Source organism: Pantherophis guttatus, chromosome 1 (genome assembly GCF_059756535.1).
Source record: "Pantherophis guttatus breed Tessera chromosome 1, ASM5975653v1, whole genome shotgun sequence".
Classification (NCBI taxonomy): Eukaryota; Metazoa; Chordata; class Lepidosauria; order Squamata; family Colubridae; genus Pantherophis; species Pantherophis guttatus.
This window is the reverse complement of record NC_142063.1, coordinates 28,366,992-28,377,851: the sequence shown is the minus strand read 5'-3', so window position 1 is coordinate 28,377,851 and position 10,860 is coordinate 28,366,992. Positions and strand designations below refer to the sequence as shown.

Sequence of the window (10,860 nt, the reverse complement as noted above, 5' to 3'; positions counted from 1 at the left end):
CACAAAGAGCAAACTGGATGTCTCTTACATAACATATCTCTGCTGATACTGTACCGGGCATATTTTCTAAGGTCTAAGAGAAGAGGAGAAAACAACTCAGCAAGAGCCTGAGTGGCACAGCAGACTAATGCTACTGTTAAAGGTAGCATTTAGCTTCCAGCTGCCTGCAATTACTGCGAGTTCAATTCTCACCAGGCTCAAGGTTGACTCAGCCTTCCATCCTTTCTAAGGTAGGTAAAATGAGGACCCGGTTTGTGGGGGCAATAAGCTGATTTTGTATAAAATATACAAAAGTATGAAGGCTATTGCTTAGCGCATTGTAAGCTGCCCTGAGTCTCCGGAGAAGGGCGGCATATAAATAAATAAATAAATAAATAAATAAATAAATAAATAAATAAATAAACAAACAAACAAACAAACAAACAAACAAACAAATAAATAAACTTCTGTAAATTCTAGATGTATACTTTTGTGCGGATGTGTGGTGCCCAGTTAGTATTGTCCTCTGGTGATTGTCTGGGCAGTGGACATGTCCCTGCAGTTTTCTTTGTAAGATTTCAGAAGTGGTTTGTCCATACCTGTTTCCTAGGGCTGACAGAAAGTGAGCAGCCCAAGGCCACTCAGCTGGCTTTGTACCTAAGGCAGGACTAGAATTTACGACTTTCCTGTTTCTAGCCTGAAGCCTTAATCACTATGCCAAACTGGTTCTTCACATGAATACTTTAGCTGGTGTGTATTTAACTTTTACCTGTGAGAACAGCCAGCGTTAAAATTTCATAACAGCAGAATGTTGTTGTTTTTTTTGAATTGATAAACATCAAAATGAATCGGAAATAATATTTGGAGGCATCAATTGGCAATATTCAGTTCATTTCAATGATCAACATGAACTCAGTGTTCTCCCATACAATTAAAAAATGCAGGCTCAAGAGAAATCTATAGGCCTGTTCATTTCACCCTGGCCCCATGTCTTGTTGCTTTCCACATGATGGCAGTGTAACCATGCCTTATTTATTAATTATTTATATGCGTGGTGTTCTGCAAAGAAGATGTTGCTTTTTTCCAAAGCTTTACACCATTTTTACTGCATTCCAAATAGAGCCCGGATTCACGTTATCACTCAAAACCATGGTTTACTTAGCTTTGGTTTATGGCATGAATTAAAATATGCTGAGTTTGTATTACTTGCAACAAGAAAGCCCATTAAATCACATTCTATTTTGGTCAACTGCTGGTTGGCATCTCATGGTACAGCAAGAGTATCAGATGAATACATAGAATTTTGTCCAGAATTCATTTTGTCAGATGCATTAATAATGTCTTCGGTTGGTAAATACACTTAATGCTTTCAGTTTCATAACGTTTCTAACAGTTCAGGGCATTCCTGCATATGTACATATCAGTGGTGGGTTCCAACTGGTGTTACCATCAGTTCTCTTCGCGCATGCGCTTTGCATGTGATCGCCGAACTTTCACTCTGTGCAAGCACATTAGATTTATGCCCAGCTGAGGCGCAGCAATCCACTCTGCCACGCCTATGAGCTGGGCTAAAAAACAACAAATAAAGGTAGGTATAACGCGGGGATGGGTGGGAGGGCCCAGCTCACAGCCAGAGAGAACTGGTTTGCTGACGTCACATCATCACCACTACCGGCTCTCATCTATCTATCTATCTATCTATCTATCTATCTATCTATCTATCATCAGGAATGACTAGCACATATGTGCGAGGGGAACCTTTATATATACACGTACACGCGCACACATGCATTCATGTTTTACACCTGATTAGTCAAGAAATTCCAGCTGGTGGGGTCCAGGAGAAAGGCCTTTTCTGCTGTGGCTCCTACCCTCTGGAGCATTGTGCCCTTCTAGATGAGATCTGCCCCAGCCCCACCATCTTGGTCTTCCATAAGAGTCCCAAAACCTGTCTCTGCCATTTGGGCCCTGGGCCCTGACAGGCGCATTCCATGCTGGGAATGGTTAATGACTAGGAAGAAATCCCACCTCCACCCCCCATTGTACCCCATTTTAATTTATTTAATTTTTGTTCATTCTTATATTTATATTTTACTATTTTCTATGTTTGCTTTTATGATGTTGTTAAGCTTCCCAGTCAGATGGGTGGCATATAAATTTAATAAATGACTAACCACTCAAATACACAAACACAGCAGCAATCTTCTCAGAATCTGGTTATCTTACACCCAGCTCTGTGGTAAACGTAAAGGTTCCCCTCGCACATCTGTGCTAGTCGTTCCTGACTCTAGGGGGCGGTACTCATCTCTGTTTCAAAGCCAAAGAGCCAATGCTGTCTGAAGATGTTTTCCGTGGTCATGTGGCCAGCATGACTAAATGCCAAAGACACATGGAACGCTGTTACCTTCTCACCAAAGGTGGTCCCTATTTTTCTACTTGCATTTTTTACATGCTTTTGAACTGCTAGATTGGCAGAAGCTGGGAAAGTAACGGGAACTCACTCTGTTATGCAGCACTAGGGATTTGAACCACTGAACTGCCAACCTTTCGATTGACAAGCTCAGCATCTTAGCCACTGGGCCACCGCATCCCTCTATGAGCACCACCCAAATTACAGAGTTACCTTATCTGGCTTCTTTTGAAAAGAACTGAGTATTTTGTAGTATCATATTTATTCACAAACAATAAGTCATGTTTTAAGTAACTGCAAACCGTGTCCTAAAACTGACTCCACTTGGATTTTACACGGACAGTTAGTAACAGGACAACTCTAGAGATTCAAGCTCTTCCTTTTTCTCATCTGGTACTCAGTAGCTATCAAGATGTACCCCTTGGTGAACAACTATTAGCTCTGGCTTCTTATAGTTTTCTCCTACAGCCTTTCAAGCAGAGGGGACTGGCATTTTAAAGTACCAGGCCCAAGTAAAGATGTCATATTAATCTTCAAAACTCAAGAGGTCTTCTAGAACCACTTAACCCATACACTACAGCTAGCTACACTACAGCTAGCTAATACAGGCTCAGTGCCCAATATAATCAATATTCCTCAAAAATAGTCAAATTCCATGATTTTGGAAATATAATGCAGAACAGTATTCTCATGTTTAACTTCAGAACATTTACTTACGGAGTTAACAATTCCTTGATCATACAGGTAGTCCTCAACTTATGACCACAGTTGGGACCAGTGGTGAAATCCAAATTTTTTTATTACTGGTTCTGTGAGCGTGGCTTGGTGGGCAGGGGAAGGTGGGCAGGGGAAGGATACTGCAAAATCCCCATTCCCTCCCCACCCCTGGGGGAAGGATATTACATTTGCCGGTTCTCTGAACTACTCAAAATTTCTGCTACCGGTTCTCCGAACTGCTACCGGTTCTCCGAACTGCTACAGGTTCTCCAGAACCTATCAGAACCTGCTGGATTTCACCCCCGATTGGGATCAGAACTTCCTTCCTAAACAATGCAGTTATTAAGTGAGTCATGCCCAATTTTACCTTTTTTGTTGTGGTTGTTAAGAGAATCACACAGTCATTAAGCGAATCCAGCTTCCCCCATTGACTCTGTCAGAAGCGTTCTGCGAGGGTGGCCAATGATGATCACGTGACACACACACACCCCCGGACACTGAAATCATTAAATATATGCCAGTTACCAAGTAGCCACTTTTTATCCCTCCATGCTGGCTCAGGAATTCTGGGAGTTGAAGTCCATAGGTTGTAAAGGTGCCCTAGCTGCCCAACCCAGCTCCAAAGTAACTGCTGAAGTGAAAGTTTTTTCAACTTCCCAGGGTTCTGATCCCCATATTTGCTGATGGCATCCATTCAAGTACGAACCAGGTCAGATCCAGTTTATTTCCAGTCTTCACAAGATCAGCCAGATGATGCTACTTGGCAAGACTACTCACACTCTTCTTAGCAGGTTTTCCTCTGGCAATTAATTAAACATTGTATTTATCTCATTATGAGATAACTAACTGTTACTAAATTCTTTTATTACTTATACAACCAACCATTATCAACATTTCCAAAGGATAAAAAAGAGTATCTTGTAATACTTTAAAGAACAAAAAAATCACATGTGTCTACAAAAGCTTTTGTCCTTAGTTTAATGACTCTACAGACTTTGTTACATATTGTATCAGCCATTAACTGCAACTAAATTTTCATTATCCCTTACTTCTGCTTCTCCTGGCTCCTATATAGATACACATTATCCCTTCATTAAACCCCACAAATCAGTTCTATGCTCAGCTATGCCTTTATTCCCAGAAGTAATGCACGAAATGAAATGGTCCTAAATCTTTGCTTTCCAGTTTCTTCTCTGACTACATTTTCTGCATTTTGATGTCAGAGAAAACAGACAAAAAAGGATGGGGGCATATCATGAATTTTATGGCGAGCGTGACTGTCATGCCTGACATTTATAGTTTTTAAAAAGTTATCAGAGAGATGCTATCATCCTAGTAAAGCCTATAGGCGGTCTTGTAAATAAATAAAAGTGAGGGTTTTGCAACATTCCCAGTCCCCCCCACCCTTTTAAAAAGTTTTAGTTTACTTAAGTTTTAATGGCTTATTTTAAGGTCCTTGGGTCAGGATGCTTGGTAGGCAGGAATCTAGGAGGGCTCTGTGCCCATGGACACCTTTCTGCCAGTCTCACAGTCTTTCTTTAAAAGGTAGGACACAAAAAGCATAAGCCAGAAGCAGTGGTGGGATTCAAATTTTTTTACTGCTGGTTCTGTGGGTGTGGCTTGGTAGCCATGGCTTGGTGGGCATGGCAGGGGAAGGATACTGTAAATCTCCATTCCCACCCAACTCCAGGGGAAGGATACTGCAAAATCTCCATTCCCACCCCACTCCAGGGGAAGGATACTGCAAAATCTCCATTCCCACCCCACTCCAGGGGAAGGATACTATAAAATCCCCATTTCCTCCCGATCAGTTGGGATTCGGGAGGCAGAGAATAGATGGGGGTGGGGCCAGTCAGAGGTGGTATTTACCAGTTCTCCAAACTACTCAAAATTTCTGCAACCAGTTCTCCAGAACTGGTCAGAACCTGCTGAATCCCATCTCTGACCACAAGCCACATATGCTTTGTTGCATAGCTTTCGTGTCCCCCAGACAATGTATATTTACTTTGGGGGAGGGACGAAGGATCCCAAAACTCTAGCAAATTTTGTAGTGTAGGCTTAGTGGACATGCCAGACAGATCTTAAGATAGTCCCCTAGTCAACAGATGTTGAAAACCCCAGCCTAAAGGATTTTTATGGAGGTAAACTACTGCATAGTATACAGGTAGTCCTCAAGTTACAATCGCAATCGAGCCCAAAAATTATGTTGCTAAGTGAGAAATGACGTTGAGTTTTGCCTTTTACGACTTTTCTTGCTACATTTGTGAAATGAATCAGCCCAGTGGTTCAATTAGTAACATGGTTGTTAAGTGAATCTGGTTTCCTCACGGACTTTTCGCTTCTCATCCAAGGAGCTTCTTCAGTTCTGACTGGATCCAGTCCAGTGGTGGGTTGCCCCCCCCACCGGGTTCGGACCAGTTCTATAGAACTGGTAGTACCGTGATGGCGAACCTATGGCACTCCTAGAGAGGCTCCTAGAGAGGCTCCTAGAGACTCCTAGAGAGGTTCTGGAGGCTGGGGACAGCAAAAAAGGTCACTTCCTGTCCCACCGGGAGTTGGGAAATGGGCCCTTTCAGCCTCCATAGGGCCTCCAAGGGAGTGGGAAAGGCTGTTCTCGCCTTTCCCAGATAAATAGAGAGGATCTGGAACCAGGTAAGAAAGAAAAACGGGCCTACCAGGCCGTCATGTGCCAGGAGCGGGGGGGGTTGCATGCACATGCATGTGGGCACATGCGCGCATGCCCCTCCCCCACCCCCTCTCCTGGCACGTGATGGCAAAAAGGTTAGCCATCACTGCGGTAGTACAACCGGCGGGAGGCTCCACAAACTGACCACGACGTCATCAGAACGCTTCTACACATGAGCAGAAGCTTCTGCACGTGCGGCCTGTAGCGAACCGGTAGTAAAGGTAGGTAGAACCCACCCCTGATCCAGTCAGAGCTGAAGAAGCTTCTTGGATGAGAAGCGACACGTCTTCAAAGAAAAACCAGAAAGTCCAATTGCCTCTTGAAAAAAAAGCACCTTTGGGAGCCTGAGTGGAGCAGCAGACTAATGCTACTGTTAAAGGTAGCATTTAGCTTCCAGCTGCCTGCAATTACTGCGAGTTCAATTCTCTCCAACGCTCAAGGTTGACTCAGCCTTCCATCCTTTCTAAGGTAGGTAAAATGAGGACCCGGTTTGTGGGGGCAATAAGCTGACTTTGTATAAAATATACAAAAGTATGAAGGCTATTGCTTAACGCGTTGTAAGCCGGCCTGAGTCTCCGGAGAAGGGCGGCATATAAATCAAAATTTTAAAAAAAATTTAAAAAACCCAGGACCTGGATGACTGAGAATCTCCCTAGAGTAGACGTCTACCTTGATGGTTCCTCTCTTTTCTCGTAACCTTCCTTTGCCCTTGAGGGAAAAAAAAACCGCTCTGTCTGAACTACACCTCGCCAGCAGGGCTCGCTCCTCATCCACCTATTACCCAAGGCTACATTTCCTCCCGCCTTTTCCTTTCCAAACGCTTCTTCGGGCTTCAGCTCTTCTGATTTCCGCTGTCACGTCTTCTCCCGGCGCTTTTCTTCCAGAACATGGCAAGAAGATCCTGCCAGCCTTCCCAATTCGGGCATACGCCAGGCTTCCAAAACGGGCCCCAGAAGCCCAGCTCTGGAGCCAGGAGAAAGCCAGACGGCTGAGCGCGCATCGGGCAGGCCGAATCACGCCCTTTTCAAGGCACCGAATCCACCTCCCGCTTTCCTTTACCGGCAGCCCAGCTCGCCTCGCCTCGCCCGTCCCTTCCCTTCCTCGCCCCACCCCGCGGGCAAGCAAAACTTCCCCATCCAACGGTGAGGAGGAGGCGGTGCCAGGCTCCGGACAGGCGTGGAACCCGACGAATGGCAGTCTATAAAAAAAGAGGGCTTTGGGTCTGCCCCTTTCCTGGAAGAAAACCCACTTCGGCTAAGTCCAGCTCGAAGAGAGGAGGAACGAGATTCCCCCGTCCTAGGATCGAGAGCAGGTAGAGTGTGGGTGTCTTGGCTCTTTAAGCACCGATCGGGCTCTTGTGTTTGCCCTGCCGTGGACTTTTTGTCTTGCGTGGACAAGGCGCAGGCAGGGTGGGTCTGGGGACACGCCCTGTGGCTCCTGGAACGCGGAAGGGCTTCGGGAGTAGTTACCTAGCATCGGAGCGCCAGAGGAAAGAGCCCCCGATCTCTCTTGCGAAGTGCAGGTGGGGTGGGGGGGGAGCCAGGAAGGAAGGGCTTCTCGGGCCCCCGACCCCTTTCTCGCCCCGTCAACGGAAGAGGAAGGGAGGCTCTGCCCCAGGGATGAAATCTAATTTTTTTCCCCCACTACAGGTTCTGTGGGCGAGGCTTGGTGGGCGTGGCAGGGGAAGGATACTGCAAAATCCCCATTCCCTCCCCACTCCTGGGGGAAGGTTATTGCAAAATCTCCATTCCCACCCCACTCTGGGGCCAACCAGAGGGGGTATTTGCTGGTTCTCCGAACGGCTCAAAATTTCCGCTACCGGTTCTCTAGAACCTGTCAGAACCTGCTGGATTTCACCCCAGCTCTGCCCCCTTTCTACACTGCCTCCTCCTCCTCCTCCTCCTCCTCCAGGTGGAAGTCAGCGAGTAGGAAAGTCGCTGCGCAAAAAGTGACAGGTAAATAACGACCGTGCAACGCCCACAACCTCTGCAGGAAGAAAGTGAAAAATGCTCTTTGGCAATAGAAGCTAGTCCCTAAGGTGTTTGCTTTTGTCTTGGGTCAAAAGGTGGGAGCTGATGGGGTTGTGCTTTTTCCAACCAGGTTTGGTGGTTTAGTTTGAGCATATCCACCAAGTTCTGCCCTATATAGAAGAATGTGGTGAAATAAATTATGGCTTAGTGGCATTTGAGACCTCTGTTGTACTATTGCTCTAGGATTGGGGAGAACTGAGTTCAAATTCCCATCCGTTTATGGGGCAGTTCCTTGGCACATCAGATGTTATAGGTGTACACGGGTGAAATCCAGCAGGTTCTAACAGGTAGCAGAAATTTTGAGTAGTTAGGAGAACCGGCAAGTACCACCTCTGGCTGGTCCCAGAGTGGGGTGGGAATGGAGATTTTGCACTATCCTTCCCCTGCCACACCCACAGAACTGGTAGGGAAAAAAAATTGAATTTCACCCCTGGGTGTACAGTACAAAATGTGAAGGAAGAAATTACGTGCACCGCTTTTAGCTTCTGGAAGAGAGACATGTAAAGTAGAAATAGCTTTTGCCTAGGATTCAATCCAAAGTGGTGTTTTCCAGACAAATATCTTTGCTGGGAAATAAATCTCATTGAACCCAGTGAAAGGGACTTTTCTAACTCATTTTCTGGGTGAACGAATGCCCCAAATCATCAGTTAAGATGACCAGCCTACAGAGTTGTGAAGAATCAAAGTAAAGTTAAAACTAAGCAGGCTTGGTATGTTGTGTGAATGTTCTAAGGCAGTGTTTCTCAACCCTGCTCACCTTAACATGGAACGTTAACACTAGGCTGAATTCTGGGAGCTAAAGGCAAGATATCTTAAGGTGAGTTGAGAAAAGTTGAGAAAAACTGTTCGAGGCTTTGAAGTACTCAGCTTAATCTTCTTGTGTAGATATAACTGGTGATATGGGCTATATGGCTACATTCCCAATTGAATTGGGCAAAAAAAAATGTTCTTTCTGAATATATAGCAATAGCACTTAGACTTATATACTGCTTTACAGTGCTTTTACAGCCCTCTCTGTGCGGTTTACAGTCAGTACTCTGTTTTCCCCAAAACAAGACATCCCCTGATAATAAGCCCTATCGGGCATTTGAGTGCATGGCAATAACGCCAAGCACTTATTTCAGGGTTCAAAAAACTATAAGACAGGATCTTATTTTTGGGAAAACACAGTATTTTGCCCCCAACAATCTGGGTCCTCATTTTGCCCACTTCGGAAGGATGGAAGGCTGAGTCAACCTGGAGCCTGGTGAGATTTGAACTGCCAAATTGCAGTCAGCTGGTAGTCAGCAGAAGTAGCCTGCAGGACTGCACTCTAACCACTATGCCACTTAGGCTCAGAGAGAACATACAGGTAGTCCTCAACTTACAACAGCTCATTTAGTGACCGTTCAAAGTTACAACAGCACCGTAAAATGTGATTTATGACCGTTTTTCATAGTTATGACCTTTGCAGCATCTCAATGATCATGTGATCAACATTCAGATAGTGGGCAACTGGGTCATATTTAGGACCTTTGTTGTGACCCAAGGTCATGTGATCACCTTTTATGACCTTCTGATAAGCAAAGTCAATGGGGAAGCCAGATTCACTTAACAACTGGTTTACTAACTTATGAACTGTAGTGATTCACTTAACAAATGTGGCAAAGAAGGTTGTAAAATGGGGCAAAACTCACTTAACAAATGTCTTACTTAAATACAGAAATTTTGGGCTCAGTTGTGGTCGCAAGTCAAGGACTACCTGTACTGTGTTTCTGCTGGGTTCCTTATGCCAGAGGCGGCCCTGATCCATAAACTGGTCAAACTAGTTATAATCTAAATTTTTCAAATCTAAAACTTCTGCTGGTTTTGTTGTATGTCATATATTTGCAAATCAGCTTTGAAATTGTTGGGTTGTTCTTCTTCCCCCAGTTTTTACATTTTTAGCAACTTTTATCATTACTGCTCATGGTAGCTGGAGATGAAGGGTGTTCTACAGTGGTGGGATTCAAATAATTTAACAACCGGTTCTCTGCCCTAATGATTTCTTCCAACAACCAATTCACCAAACTGCTCAGAAAGTCAACAACCGGTTCTCCCGAAGTGGTGTGAACTGGCTGAATCCCACCACCGGTCCTTCCCATTGCCACTCTCCTGTTTTCTCTCTCTTTTTTTTTTTTAATGAAAGATGATTCCTTGCAAGGAAATGCTTTTGGCTTGTAAAGTCTTTGTGGCTGCACAATTGTTAGCAGCACTTATCATTTTTATTAGCTAAGCTGTCCATATTAAAGTGATAGACTTTTTTAATACCATGAACATCTCAGGGAGCACAAATAAGTTAATTTTCTATTTAATCTAGGAGCAGATGGTTATAGAAATATTATGTATAAATAAATTATGGAGAAAATACCCCCACTAATGGTTAGGATTATTTGGAATGGCCTTTCTCAGGGAGAGAACAAGAGAGAGCTTTTTGTGTGTTTGGAACTGTATTCTTCACTGCAGCTGACTGTCTAAGGGGATCAATTTTATATTTAATCAGTCTGGCTTTTAGCCCAAAGTTATATAGCAGAGCTTCGGTGGTTGTACCCTGGAACCTAGTTCTACTGGGCATTGTACTAGCCATCTTCAAATAAGTTACAGGTAATAGTCTTCACAGCATTTATCTTCTTCGATACTGAACAAGGCAGTCTTTCTCAATGACAAGAGCCAGACAATAATTTCTAAGAGGTTTTGATAAAGACTTATCCCCATCGGTTCCCCAAAGTGAATACACACATTTATTTATTTATTTATTTATTTATTTATTTATTTATTTATTTATTTATTTATTTTTAAATTTGTATACCGCCCTTCTCCCTGAGGACTCAGGGCGGTGAACAGCCAAATAAAAACATAAACTACAAACATTAAAATACAATTAAAAAGATATATATAAATTTGGCCCCATGATTAAAAACAATAACAAACAATTAAAAACATTTTAAAAACTGTTAGGCCAGGCCGGCTTGCTGGAAAAAGAAGGTTTTAAGGGCACGGCGGAAGGCACCGAGGTCTTG

General features: G+C 44.0%; 1 protein-coding gene across 2 annotated transcripts in view; it reads left to right on the top strand.

The window, feature by feature from the left end:
- Positions 1-6,599: 6,599 nt before the first annotated feature.
- PYGL (glycogen phosphorylase L) overlaps positions 6,600-10,860 on the top strand; it is a 50,669-nt gene continuing 46,408 nt past the window's right edge. The window contains exon 1 of one of the 2 annotated variants that reach the window (XM_034433356.3): positions 6,600-7,104. The gene's annotated coding sequence lies outside the window, so the exon portion shown is untranslated. Of the gene's footprint in view, positions 7,105-7,255; positions 7,748-10,860 lie in introns of those variants that run through there. The other variant, XM_087881802.1, reaches the window with a different exon arrangement.